This window comes from Mchenga conophoros, linkage group LG9 (genome assembly GCF_057382185.1).
Source record: "Mchenga conophoros isolate Kocher_MC1m ecotype Shallow Benthic linkage group LG9, M_conophoros_male_GT1.1, whole genome shotgun sequence".
In the NCBI taxonomy this organism is placed as follows: Eukaryota; Metazoa; Chordata; class Actinopteri; order Cichliformes; family Cichlidae; genus Mchenga; species Mchenga conophoros.
In genome coordinates this window covers 17,348,902-17,364,567 of record NC_140534.1, presented here as the reverse complement: position 1 = coordinate 17,364,567, position 15,666 = coordinate 17,348,902, and positions in this window count along the sequence as shown.

Here is a 15,666-nt window from a genome sequence, read left to right as displayed (position 1 = left end):
AGCCCTGACCTAAAACACCATCCAACAGCTTTGGGATAAATTGGAACTCAGACTGCGAGTCAGACCTTATCACCATCAGTGGCCAGCTTCAGTAATGCCTTTGTGCTGAATAGGAGCCAGTCTTTAAAGCCAGGTTTCAGTATTTTATAGGCCACTGGAGTGGCATACAAATCTATGATTCACAATTTTCTAAGAGTAAATATCACTTTTTAGGTTTTGTTTTTTTTTTAAGTTTTAAATTAAAAGTACTTTCACGAGTTTTATGTTCTGCTTTGCACACACGTGCTTGCTCATTTTTGGTTCTGTCACCTGTTTTGGTTCAGTTCCTATATATGATGCATGTTTTTGATGTTGTGCTTTGCACTGCTTCAAATCACGCACACAGATTGGGAGCTTTTGAGGAGCAGTGTGGTTTGTCTTTTATTTTGAAAAATGACTGGATTCTTTATACCATTCCCATCTGACTTCCTGCCCTCTGTACGCTTGATGTAGCTTTTGGGGGGGGGAGGCCCAGTGCTATTTTAAGTGACACAGAGTGTAGAGCTGCTTCTGGGACCCTGTTCCTGGTTTAGTACACACACACACACACACACACACACACACACACACACCCTTCAACATGGTGTTCAGCGATTGATTTCTGGATCACAGGCAGGAGGACAGAAGACAAAGGAGACAGGGAGATGCAAATTAGGGAAACGAAAAAAGGCCACTGGGTTTAGAGGTGCTGTTTTATTGTGGTTAGAAAGTGTAGTTGAGTAGCACAGGTTTATTTTACTTTCTTTAAAATGAGACATTTGTTCTTTTAAACTCAATCTTTTCTTGTCAGACAAAGTCTCCATTAGTTCTTCATTTGTTGCCCATAAATTATAAAATGTACCCATTAATGTCCCTATGCACACGCATGCTGATCACCCACCTTCATGTGCCAATCACAGCAGTTCCCTGAACCTCGCAGCTTGACGTTTTCTGTAAAAAAATCCAATGTCTGGCACAGCAGAGGGGAAAGAGCTCGACTCTAGAAGTGGATCATCATCTGTCATTTGGAAATACTATCATGGATTTAGGACAAATGATGTTAGCCAAGAAGAAATTATATAGAGAATTATATAGAGAGTAATGTAGAGTTGTGTGTGAGCCACAGAGCAACACAACTAACCACAAACAGCAGCATAACTAATGCATGAAGGCCAAGAAAAACAATGCAGTGGTTGCTAATGTGAATCATCTGCTCAACATCAGCTCAGACGTTCATGAGAGTGAGTCTCTACAGTGTGTCATTGTATCCATCCAGCTCACACGCATTCTCTGAAATCATCAACCTAATCACGTTTGAACAAAGATACGTGTCCAGGAAACACAAAGGCTTCAGGAAAATGGTCAACTTACTGGACAAAGGATATTTTATCCCCACATGCAATTGCTTTTCTAAAATAGCAGTGTGCACAAAACATCACAAGGGAAATATAAAGGGATCTCACAGGTGCTGAGTACTTTGCTACAAGTGTTATTGATGTCCATCATGTAGATTCAATGAATGGAGTGAAAGGCCCCATCTAATTTTTTTTTATTTAGTTGTATTAACATATTTTTTTTCCGATTTCTAGGAATGTAGCACAATATAAAGTCAAGAGCAGTGCCCTCTTGATTTAATCAAACCAATTTATTAAAGCTTTAGTAACTTAGCAACTTTTGAAATTACATTTGATATTTTTCTTTAAAGAGATCCACTGAATTCAGGTGAACTAAAAGGACGTTTCATTTTGATGCAGCTGAAGATGTAAAAGCAGTGTTCTGTTTACATGAAGAGGTCATGGAAACGTTTCTCGCATAATCATCTCTGGTCCTATTGTGCACGTGCCCTAACTTGAAGAACTTTATCAGCCTGTTACATCATTTTGAAGGAAGTTTGAGCCATTCTTCTCTATAACATAGCTTCAATTAATTGAAGTTGGAAGCATGCATTTAATCACAGCTATCTTCAATCAGGCTGAGGTTTGGACTTTGACTGAGTCACTTTCTTTTTAATCCATTCTGTTGTAGATTTGCTGCTGAGCTTGTGATTATTGTCTTGTTGCTTGACTTTGCAACCGTCAGACAGACGCACTCACATTTGACTCTAAAATATACTCCTTTTTGAAATAAAGGACTACCTCTGTCTATATCTGGTCAGATATGCCTAGTTAAGATAAATGTTTTGCCAAAATTGTCTTTCCTGTTTCCGTGTGTCCCCATTTTTTTATCTCCAAATCCTTTTTCAGGAAACTTGATTTGATCTTAGGGTTTGTTTGGAATAAAACACCCTCAAGGATCAGTAAAATATTTCTACAGAGGCCTGGGAGGTTGGAGGAATGGCGCTACCAAATTTCCCTTTATTACTGGGCATCTACCCTCCATATACTGCAGTACTGGCTGCATGAGAACGATGCACCTGACATCCCAGAGTGGCTGAGAATAGCGAGTTCTTCCTGTGTACCATCATCCCTGACTGCTCTGGTCTAGACCTCTAGAGGTCCAGACATTGCAGAATACTGCAGAAATTTATCAGGGAAGAAGACCCTTAAAATCTGGAATCAATTACGTGCCACCGTGGCCTGCAAATTATGAATCAGGAATCATATTTTTAGGACTTTGCTAGGGGAAGGAGGCTTTGTTACTTTGTGTATAAAATCATTTAATAAGGATTTCATGATCTGTATACTGTGGAAGTTTTCCCTTCCTCCGAACAACTTGTAGCTAAGTATAGGATCCTGAAAAAACGACTTTTTCAGATACCTTCAAGTTCGCAATTTCAGGAGTGACCCACCATTTTCCCTCTCAACCTTTAACTCCACCCACTGACACCTTTTTACTTCCACTTCGGAATAAAAAAGGTGCAATTTCATCCAGCTACAAAAGAAACCTCTCTTCAGAGTGCCCCATTGTCAGCTATTAGTTCACTTTGGGAGCAGGACTTGGAGAAGTGTATCCTCACAAAGTCCTGGGCAATTTCCTGATCCAAGTAAACTCATTATCTATTAGTGCTAGTCCAGTTTAGGGGCTGTACTATGCAGACTAATCAAAACCCAAGCTTTCCAAAAAATCTACCCCGATGTTGACTCTGTCTGTGATAGACGTAAACAAGCTCCTGGCACTGATGCGCATGCTCTGGTTCTGTCCCTTTGGTCAGAAATTTTCAGTAAACTGTCAGAAGTACTTCAGGCACACCTAGATCCAACTGCCCCAGTTGCTCTGTTTGGTGTGACACCTGGCGAGATTGTTTTGCCAAAACGTGACCCTTTTAACTCTCGTCTGATTTTGCTCCAGTGGAAGTCATCCTCCTCTTCCTCACATGAGGCCTGGATCAGAGATTCGCTTCATTTTAATAAGTTGGAAAAGATCAAATATACTCTACGTGGGTCAACTGCAAAATTTTTGAACACATGGAAACTCTTTTTCAACCATTTAGAAATATTACCTTACCGTGTAGCTATATCTGGGTGAAACTGGCTGCCCCAATTCTATTCTATCTTACTCTGTGTTGTTTCATTCACTTTTATTTTCATTCATTATTTTCCTCTCTTACTCATAAGGTTATCTATTTTTAGTCCGTTTATCTACCAAAGATATCCTTGAGTTACTGTGCACAACTGTAAATATCCCATTCTGTCTTATTCTCTGTTCATGAAAGAGCTTAGGTTTGTTTTACATGCATAGCCACAATGCCACTTTGACCTCCACTTTTAGGCATAGCATGTGACTGTAATGTAATTTTAACAGTTTAGAAAATAAAAAACAAACAAAAAGATGTCGATGATAATTTAATCAAAGACATTTGAATAACTGCTGCTTACCATCCCACTATCCCCTTACGTTTCTCACACTGCTTCAGCATTATAGCTTAGGTTTTTTCCTAAATAAACAATGAGACAATGCAACATGTCATCTGTTATTATATTAAAATAATGTATTTAAATAATTTTAAGACCTGCTAAGGACCAGATGTAATGTAAACCCTTAAAAGTGAAAGAGCATGTACTTTTATTTTGTTCAGATTTAATTTGGTAGTGCACACAAATTGCACGCTACTAATGTTTAGAGAGCATGCCTAAGTGTGAGATGAAACCAGAATCTCAATCTTTTTTCCATTATTTTCTTTGAGAGAGCTGTCTATTCTTCTTCAATACTCTTCTCAAAATTGAGTCATAAGTGCAAATTATTTCCTCGAGCTACAATATTTCCAAAATACAGGGCACATTCTCTTTGCCTCAGTTAGCTATTTCTAGCATAAATCCCCGAGTTCATTTGACTCTTGGTATTGGCTTTAGATTCATGGGCAAACAAGCGCCGGTTACAACAGGTTGGTAAATAAGCCTGTTACGTTGCAAGAAAATATATCTGTCTGCAGACGATGAGCATGGTTTCCTTAAACCGTGGTATCATTTCCACAATCAGACATAATGCTAAATCTGGTTTTGTCCTGGTTCCATGTTCCTTAAATCCTGTGCACACCAGATAACTGCTACCAGAGAGACCACGTGTTGGCTGATAAAATAACATTCTGCTGCTGTTCATCAGTCTCCGAGATTTGCTCTCCCATCCGTGATGGGCCAAGCCCCCACATGACCTTTTTCTTCTGCACTGATCACATGCACCATTATCCAGCTGATTAATTAAAGTTATCCACAGATCATCAGTGGAACACTGGGCTGTAATTGTTGCAAATAAGCAGGGAGCTGGACACAAAAAGTATGTTTACTTATTACCAGCTGAGAGCAGGAGAAATCAGTGTTTGAGGAGAAAGCTTGCTTTTCATGTCAGAGCATTTAAAAGCAGCCTTGTTTAATGCAACACTGTGGAATGAGCCCTGACTGCACATGGCTATGCAGCAATAAAGTAGAGCTGCTGAGCACAATGGTAGTGAAACAAAACTAATTACAGTGACAAGTGAGGCAGGCGCCAGGTCTGTCAACAGAGGGGGAGGATGCTACATCTCCCAAAGGCAAGACCCTTTGGGACGGCTGACGGATACTCTAATTTTCTTTTCTGTGAAGAGCTCGGAGGTGGCCGAGGCGTACCAGACAAATTGTCTGTGACGTCTTGATTGAACAAATCACGAACGTCCGGCGAGTTGGCAAATTGGATTCAGCTGACAGATACAGTCACCTGCCCGGGCAGCGCTCCGATGTCAGGCCATGAACTCATAAGTAATTAATGAACGGCCGTGCTAATTACTCTTTAGCAGACTGAGGGATAAAGCAAACAACTAAGGGTTTGGCAGTCACTGACTTTGAAGATGAAGAGCCACTGTGCCTTCTTTGTAAAAGAATACAATGAGTCATATCCTGAGAAGTCTGAAGTAATGCCTAGGTCTCCCCTTAAATTACAGATATAAATAACTGAAGTAATTATTTGTGGAACTGTGTCATCTTAATCTCTTCTGCATAGAAGCATGCATTTAAATGCAGTATTTTACTCTAACAGTACAGTACTGTGCAAAAGTCTTGAACCACCATCCCTCATTTTTAAAAAAGTTTTCCTTCCATTGAGCCAGATTTACAATGGCCTTTGGCATTTCAAAGTTTTTCTTTGGGCACTGGCTCAGTTTATTTCTTGTACGTGATAATTTTCAGAGGAATGATTTTTTATTTGTTAATCCACTTAACATTGACCCATGAATCATTCAAGCATAAAAACAGAACTCAGTGGAAGAAGCACTCTGGTGTTTGCACAGCTTAGCAAAAAGCCTATTTTAAATTATACCTTTTGGCATTTTATTACTGGCAGCTTGTTGCAAACAATAACTTGTTCCCATGTCTGTAGTTGAATCTATGAAAAATGCCAAAGATAGCACAGTTTGATAAGAATAAAATAGTATTTTTCCATCAACAAGTTGAGTCCCAAAGAATTCACAACTTTTTAACTCAGTATGTGCATGCAGAGGACAAGAGAAGAAGTGGTAGGCTTTAAAAGTATCCACAGCAGATGAACAGAATCATCAGAAGTCATGTCCCTAAGAAATAGAAAAATTGACACTGGACCTGAAAGATATATCTGGACCTTTAGTTGATCAAAACAGGACGGGGCTGACTGTCAAGAAGCCATTCTTAAGGAAGAGAAACCAGGAGAAAAGGCTGAGGTATCATACTCAAACCATATAAGCAATGGAAGTCAGGCAATAGGTATTACGGAGTGATCAATCCAATATTTGAAATCTGAGACATACAGAAGAAGCCCAACCCATGTTGGATCAGCTTGACAGAGAAAAGTATATGCATATGGCTTGTGTACAGTGAAGACACGAGTCATATGCAAAGCTTTATTCTTAAAGAAATGCAAAGACGAATTCAGGCTGTGCTGAAGAATAAAGATGGACATATCAAAAAAGACTTTTAAGCTGGTTAAAATGATACAAACCTGCTCTTTGCTTATATTTTTTCCATGTATGTTTGCTCATATTCAAAATCCCAAGATATAAAGAAATAAGGAGTTGTTCAAGACAGTATCGTGCAACCTGGAGACCGAGGAAAGTTTACCTCTGAAGGTTCTTCAGTTGGAGCTAGAGCTCTGTCTTCATGACACAGAAGTCACTATTTGTAACCATCAGATCTGACCTTTAAAAACACCTGGCAGCAAGGACGTGAAGATAGTTAAAACACACATACACACACACACACACTAGTCAATAAAAATTATTAAAAAGCAACTAGTAAATGTTTAATTAAAACCAACAAGTTTCATGTCAACTGCACAAAATAAAACTGACACAATCTTAGAGTGCTGGCGTAAAAGTGAGTCATTTTAAGTCCTCTGCTTACAAATAGTTATGCTGCTGGGGATAGACTCATCCACCCTTTTGAAATATTGACTGATAAATTTAAGGAAGCAACATTTTTCTCACACAGATATATTGCATTTTTTATGGGAGAAGTCTTCAATTATTTAGTCACCCAGTGGCAGAAACTTCAGAGTTTGAAGTGATGGAAATCTAATATCTGTATCACATCCATCAAGCCTTGAGGGAAGTTATTCAAATGGAGGATTTGCTTCCAAGAGATGAGCACACACACTCCTCTCACCACGAACACCAAAATTTAATTTGAAAATGGGCAGCGGGATTATTCCCATTATCCTGCTCTCAAACATTCATTTTTAAATGACAGACAGAAATATGTAAGTGGCTGTAATAATATTGTGAGCGCAGGATGGTTTTCCTTTAATTTTTCATTGTACCGGTGGTTTTTAGCTGTTATTACTGGACGTTGCACGGAAGTTTAATCAGCTGGGCATTGAGTTTCATATTAACACCTCAGAGTTACAAAAATAGAAATTTAAATAATAAATTGATGGTATGACTCATTTTATCGACAATAAGATCATTTAAATTCGTGTGACAAGGGTGTGGATGTGACACTTTTATACTTGTATGAATAAGTGCAGTATAAAAAATCTGCTGCAAGTTTTTTCTGCTTTCTGGCAGTGAAAGTAATTACACCAAAACTGACAACACCTCCTAAGTTTTCACCGTGCTCCTAATTTCTTGATATGAAGCCAGAGCCACAGCCGTGGTAACTGCTGTTTTTAGTGTAGGTAAGCTAATCATATGCACACACATACAGTACATGTGGACGCTGCACTTGTTAGGTTCAGTTCTTTCTATTTTATTTGTTTTTTTTTTAATATTGTGAGGCTTTTAAAATGAAATGCCAAATCTAACAGAGAAGAATTCTTTTGGAAATTTTTGCATGAATAAATACGTTGATATCTTGAGTATGTACACTCACCGGGCAGTCTGTTAGTTCCATGTTGCTTGTACCTGGTTGGACCCCCTTCATGGCACAGATCAGCAAGTTTCTGGAAACAGTCCTCAGAGTTTTTGCTTTATGTTGACGTGACAACATTATACAGTTACTGCAGACACATCCAAGATGGTAATTCCTTGTTTTACTGCAGCCCAAAGGTGCTCTTTTGGATTGAGATTTGATGACGGTGGAGGGCATGTGAGTACAGTGTCGTGTCCAAGAAACCACTTTGAGATGTTCTGACCTTTGTGACATGGTGCATTATCCTGCTAGATGCAGCCACCAGAAGATGGGTACACTGTGATCATAAAGAGACAGTCACGGTTGGAAACAATACTCAGGTAGACTGTGGCATTTAAATGATGCTCAGTCTGTAATAAGAGCCACTTAGTACCAGCTGGAATACCCTGAAACCATGAGCTGACTTTGGATAAGTAGAAGAAAATGGATGGGTGGATGGACAGATAAAAATGCAGGGAACACAGCAGCTAACTTGCACATTTGACTGAAATGTAGCTAAAAAACTACATGAACTACATGGTTGTTCAGACAGACCTGTGTACCAACCAGGAGATAAAGGTAGAGGACACGTGTCAAAGACCCATTTTCTGGTCATTTGTGCAAAGTTGGCGCTTCTGTAAAGTGAAACTTAGAAACTGTATCTGTTGACTTAAACAATTTACCAATTAACAGGTTTCAATACAGCCAATTCAAACACATGATTGCAAAAAGTATCTAAAGAATTTAAATACTGATTTTAAAAATTACATTAAAGAAATTACTTTTACTATTTGTCAGGGACCAAGCAGTAAAGCATAAAGGACACAGGTGTTTAATTCAAAAAAGGGGTTTTATTGACCCAAAAAATATGAAAATATATTTAACAAAGCCAAAACTTAAACAGGCAGCCCAATAAAAGAGGTCAACTCAATAGACTAAACTCAAGATAACAATTAGCAAAATCTCAAACAAACATAAGATAAACTGACCTCCTGAAATGACACAGGGGGAACTTAAATTCCTCGTTTAGCTAAACCAGATGACACACCTTTTGCCAGGCAGGAGGAGAAGCCAAACCCCAGGTAACTCAAACAAAGAAAGATATATTAATATAACATAAAACAGAACTTTGACCTTGCAGTGTTAATATGTGTGCACGCCATATAAACATTGGAAGGTGTGATAGAAAAATAAATAAATTTAATAAAGAAACAACACTGAACAATAAGTAGAATATATTAAAGTAGTGACTGCAACGTAAACTAAAGTGAATCACCTGGTGGTGAGGTGTGGAGCTTACCATGTGTGGCATGCCATCACACTATTATAATAAGATGCAGTGCTTTTATAAAAGAAAATACACACTTTTAATCACAAATAAGCATTTAGCATTTGTACTGCAGAAATCCACATGAAATTTCAGTGAGTTATGATGCTAATTGTGGATCCAGGCGCCACACATATATGAATTCAAAGAATTGGCTTCCTCTGACCAATGAGGCATCTAAATATGCATCTTTATGAGCTATTACTGGTTGATATAAGATGTGTAGATGTCATATTAGATGCAGACTCATAGGCACGCAGGGATCAAATGAAAATAAGCTTTTACTGGAAGCGAGGCAGTAGTGCGGTTGACAACAATAACAAAGTCCATGAACAAACATAGGATGCACTAGGGGTTACTCCAGGAACTCTGACACAACTTGGGAAACAGAAACAGTACGATGTGACAAGGAACTGAGACAAACAGGGGATAAATACACAGGAGGTGATGAGGGCAAAGTGGAACTGTACGGGGCCGAGCTAAATCTGAATAATGAGACACGGGAAGTAAAGTAAGAATAAGGCTCATGACTGAACAGGGTGGTGGAGACGTAACTGTACATCTTTTTACTCTGGAGGAGGCTGTAAAACTTTCTGAAAAGAGTCCGATGCGAGCTCACGTCTGTTAAATGCCAGCAATACTGAGGTGAGTTAAGGATATCCTGAATTTTTCTGTCAGTAAGTACTGCTGTTATCTGCTGTTAGCCAGTGTTAGTGAAAATTTATTTGAAGTGGAAATTGTTGGATTTAGACATGAACAAGTAAGCTTATAACCAGCTGCTGTTGTTTAGCTGGCTTTGTTGTGTAAGTACTGTAATTGCAAAAATATCTGGAATAAATAAACATTTATAAGCACTCCAAAAGTTGATTCTGGTCATCTGGATGGAGCGTTTTCAATGGAAGAAACTTTTCATCACTCATCCAAGTGACTTCTTCAGTCTCAGCTGACTGCAGGTTTTCCCTGCTTTATAAACAACAATGGGCTGTGAGGTCAGTTCCTTGATCATTGATATGCAAATTGTTATGACCATGGAACAACAAACACTGATCATTGAGCATGCATCAGGACTTTTTTATGCACATTTTGAAGTTTTAGATGTCAATTCTCCCATTCATTTGACTTCAGTTTTCTCCAAGTGCAAAGTTTCTCTTATGTGTCTCGATGCAAAGTTCTCAAACACACATTAAACTAGAAAAGGACTAATTTTGTTTCTTTATATTTCACTTTCTAGGACTTTATTCACTTCAGAAATACACACAGTAGCTTTCCTTCAGTGCAGACTAATCAAGGATGCATCCCAACTATGTTGATAATCCCTATAAAGAGCAGATAGAGCAGTGTTTTCTTGTTGCCATGCCAACTGCCCAACTGGGGAGCTACTCGGTGATTGCTCTTGTTTTCTCTTATTTTATTCATTTTTATCACAGAGAGAAAACTTCTCAGTAGGGCTGGGTATCGTCACTGATTTCTAGAATCGATTCGATTCCGATTCACAAGGTCTTGAATCGATTTGATCCACGATTTGATTCGATTCAAATCGATTTGAATCGGGGAAATTTTGCCTCAGACAGTCAGAAATATTATAATTCAGATCAGTACATTTACATATTTTTGTATCTATAAAAAGGCAGCTGACACTTTCCAGATTTTATCAAAGGTGTGACCGTCACAGCAGATGCCTTTGTGTCAAAGTAGCTGAAGATAAAACAGAAAAACATGAAGGTGATTTTCCTGGCCTGGGATTTTATAAAAATATTCTGCAGTACATCAAAAAACGAAAGAAACCCATTAATCAACATATGAACATTACCTCTGAAGTTACAGCGGTTTTATTAGAGACACGGCTAAGCATTTTGCATTTTGTATAATTTTAAAAAGTTTAAATTTGTTCAGAAGCTTATTGAACAGCAGAAATTAGGTTTTCTTTTCGGAAGAATGTAAAAGGAAAAAAAAACATTGGCCGACAGCGCTGTAAACAACGGTCGTCTTGTGCGTAGCAAGCAAGCGAATAATGAAGAAAACAGATTTTTAGACAGGAAACTGTTCTTGAAGTACACTGAGAAAGAGAGAGAGAGCTGTGCATGAAGTGTGATTTTATCGTGGTGGAAGCAAAACAGCAAAAGTCAGAGGGAATCCATGACGATGTTTATGTGAAGCTTAGTTTGAATCTTCTTTTGCTGCTGGTTCGGTCAATATTGTTTGGAGAGAGATCAAACTAACAGCTTTAGAATCAGCGCAAAAAGGACATAAACACAAAGCACGAACCCCTGAAACATCAGAATCAGTGAGCTGTCGGCTTTCAGCCCCGACCGTGTCCGTGCCGTCGGGTGAGAAAGGCGACATCTCACTGCTTCTGATCTGCGGGTCCGCGCTTTGTGGTTACGTCTTTGTGCAGAAGCCGTGTTCCTGCTCTCATTTACTGATTTACAGTGGGGCAAAAAAGTATTTAGTCAGCCACCGATTGTGCAAGTTCCCCCACCTAAAATGATGACACAGGTCAGTAATTTGCACCAGAGGTACACTTCAACTGTGAGAGACAGAATGTGAAAAAAAAAATCCATGAATCCACATGGTAGGATTTGTAAAGAATTTATTCGTAAATCAGGGTGGAAAATAAGTATTTGGTCAATAACAAAAATACAACTCAATACTTTGTAACATAACCTTTGTTGGCAATAACAGAGGTCAAACGTTTACTATAGGTCTTTACCAGGTTTGCACACACAGTAGCTGGTATTTTGGCCCATTCCTCCATGCAGATCTTCTCGAGAGCAGTGATGTTTTGGGGCTGTCGCCGAGCAACACGGACTTTCAACTCCCGCCACAGATTTTCTATGGGGTTGAGGTCTGGAGACTGGCTAGGCCACTCCAGGACTTTCAAATGCTTCTTACGGAGCCACTCCTTTGTTGCCCGGGCGGTGTGTTTTGGATCATTGTCATGTTGGAAGACCCAGCCTCGTCTCATCTTCAAAGTTCTCACTGATGGAAGGAGGTTTTGGCTCAAAATCTCACGATTCATGGCCCCATTCATTCTGTCCTTAACACGGATCAGTCGTCCTGTCCCCTTGGCAGAAAAACAGCCCCATAGCATGATGTTTCCACCCCCATGCTTCACAGTAGGTATGGTGTTCTTGGGATGCAACTCAGTATTCGTCTTCCTCCAAACATGACGAGTTGAGTTTATACCAAAAAGTTCTACTTTGGTTTCATCTGACCACATGACATTCTCCCAATCCTCTGCTGTATCATCCATGTGCTCTCTGGCAAACTTCAGACGGGCCTGGACATGCATTGGCTTCAGCAGCGGAACACGTCTGGCACTGCGGGATTTGATTCCCTGCCGTTGTAGTGTGTTACTGATGGTGACCTTTGTTACTTTGGTCCCAGCTCTCTGCAGGTCATTCACCAGGTCCCCCCGTGTAGTTCTGGGATCTTTGCTCACCGTTCTCATGATCATTTTGACCCCACGGGATGAGATCTTGCGTGGAGCCCCAGATCGAGGGAGATTATCAGTGGTCTTGTATGTCTTCCATTTTCTGATGATTGCTCCCATAGTTGATTTTTTCACACCAAGCTGCTTGCCTATTGTAGATTCACTCTTCCCAGTCTGGTGCAGGTCTACAATACTTTTCCTAGTGTCCTTCGAAAGCTCTTTGGTCTTGGCCATGGCGGAGTTTGGAGTCTGACTGTTTGAGGCTGTGGACAGGTGTCTTTTATACAGATGATGAGTTCAAACAGGTGCCATTCATACAGGTAACGAGTGGGGGACAGAAAAGCTTCTTACAGAAGACGTTACAGGTCTGTGAGAGCCAGAGATTTTCCTTGTTTGAGGTGACCAAATACTTATTTTCCACCCTAATTTACGAATAAATTCTTTACAAATCCTACCATGTGAATTCATGGATTTTTTTTTCACATTCTGTCTCTCACAGTTGAAGTGTACCTCTGGTGCAAATTACTGACCTCTGTCATCATTTTAAGTGGGGGAACTTGCACAATCGGTGGCTGACTAAATACTTTTTTGCCCCACTGTAAATGTTTGGTGGTTGTCAAAATTTTGTGACGTTTCACCTGAGATTCTGGAATTTTGGGCAAAATACATTTATATAAAAAAATCGATTCAGGATTTTAATGAATGGATATCACATTATCCAAGCCAGAATCGATTTTAATCGATGAATCGATTATCAAAACCCACCCCTACTTCTCAGTCTGTGCACATTCATTTTAAGGCTTGTAAAAGAGATTTTGCTTCCCCACAGGATGCTCTTTTAAAAAATCATATTCGGCACAACATTACTACTGGTTGCACATTTTAGTCACCAGCTTTATTTTTGTAAATTGCAGAACAGAAGCATGGATGTAGGGACATCTGCTGTTTAACTACATTAAAATCTATTGAAATTACAGGTTTCATGAGAGGTTATTACTCAAACTTTCCTTATTATATTCATCTGTGGCGATTCACAGCAGAGAGGATCCAAACATAGGAGAAGAGAGACAGGCAAAAGTAAAAAATCCCAAACTTTAATAACACCCTAGGTTACACGCAGGTTGTCATCTATTGAAGCAACCAAAGCAAGGATGAGGAAAAAAAGGCAAAAGCCAGAGAGAGAAAGACCAAAACACACACTAAATAACGTACAAAGGTGAAAACTCGGACAAAAGTCCCAGAACAGACTAGAGGTCGCAAAGAACAACCCTAACAAGAAAACATAAGGAAAACAAACTTGAGAATGGCCGATGCCTGACTGCAGTGGACCTTTGGTTCAAAGACAGTCTGGCAACACAACAGTGAGCAGCTACGGTGCCAGGTGTACTGACTAGCTCAAATAACACAGGCGATAACCAAAATTGGTGGAAAGAAGAACAAAGGTAGGTGAAACAGAGTAGAATGATGATGTTAACTGAGATTTAAAACATGAACAAAAAGAAATGGAACAGCAATCAAAGCAAACATCGAAAAGCATGATGACATTAGCTGTGCAGAGAATATTGTTTCCCTCAACTACGACCTTCCAGATGTACCGGAACTCAATGCACGTGCTTTCAACTGCAATGGATGGGCACAACAACTAGTTTTAGTTGTGTTTACTGTCATTTTCACATTCAGTGGTTCCCACAATGACATGATACCAAAGCTAGAATTAAAAGTTTTCTTGTGACATGAGTGTTGTATTACTCTACACACAGACAAACACATATTGTAGTGAAATTTTGCACAGATAGTTAAAGCCCCCAAAAATGACTCCCACTTCTCAGTGTTTTCATATCTGCAGTGTTTAGTAGTTTAAATATAACTCTGGCTTTTCCTGTGCAGATTTGAACACAGTAATCAAATATGTGTACAGACCAAAATTACTGGACCAAGACCCTTTGGAGTAGGTGTTCTCAGTCCGGTTCCAAAAGAACTCCAGAGGTTTGTTTATGGTGTGAACACGATCTGACCTCAAACAGACTCAACTACCAAGTGTATGTTGCAAGTCTGAGCTAAACACCAAACAACACAAACATGCGAAAACTTACCTAATCCTGTGCATTTTGGAAAACTGCCCATGAGCCTCAGAACTTCTGAACTAAAGAGTTACCTGGAAGATTACTCGCTTGATCTGAATCCCTATTGTGATATTATCTGCAAATGTTATTTGCTGGTGTTATCTGAAGAACTGTTGATTAAAACCACGAAAGACACAGCCAAATTTCCCTATTTTTAAATCAGATTTCTCAACAACTATTTGATGGCTCAACATGTCATTTAGATCATCTTGGTCATAGTGTCTAGAATTTGAGTGTCAGTGACGTTTCACCCAAGTTTTGTTTTAGAGCCATGATCTTTTCTGTTTCAGGTCTCATCAACATTTGCATGGTTTGATATGACATTATTTATAGACATTCATTGTCCCCGTAAGGTTGGATTTTTATTAACTTTGGTGGCATTTTAATTTTCCCATCCCACTGCCATCATTAGCTCATCATGTAAAAATGCCAAATCCTGCAAATACCTGTGAAACTAATGACAATATCATTATCAAAAAACACCACTCCTAAGCCACTTGATGACCACAGGCCTGTGACATTTGCCTCTGTTATAATGCAGTAATTTGAGATGATAGTTAAAGAGATGCTTCCACACACAGTGCAGGCAAATCTAAACCCATTCCAGATTGGTTTTAGGTCATGCAGGGGTACTGATGATGCACTGGGCACTCTATGGTCCTGCCAAACTTAGAGGGTGCAAAGACTTTTGCACATTAAAAAAAGGTGTCTTTTTCTTTTAGAATCTTGTAAGTAGCCCAAGGCTTTAGCAGGAGAGTTTGCAAGTATTTATTACATTCCTAAAAGCTGGCTCGATATGTTGAATATAAGGGTGTTTATCTGATGTTCTTCTCTGCTGCTTTGGAACACCACAGAGCTGCTTATTTATTTGTGCCATACACCAACCAGCGCTAAAGCCAATACGTGAGGCGGCATATTTTTAAGTTTGCAGACAGGGCAGTCAGTGTGACTTTACTGGGTAGTGATGACCTGATCTTGGCTCTGTTGTTAGGACTGGTGCAA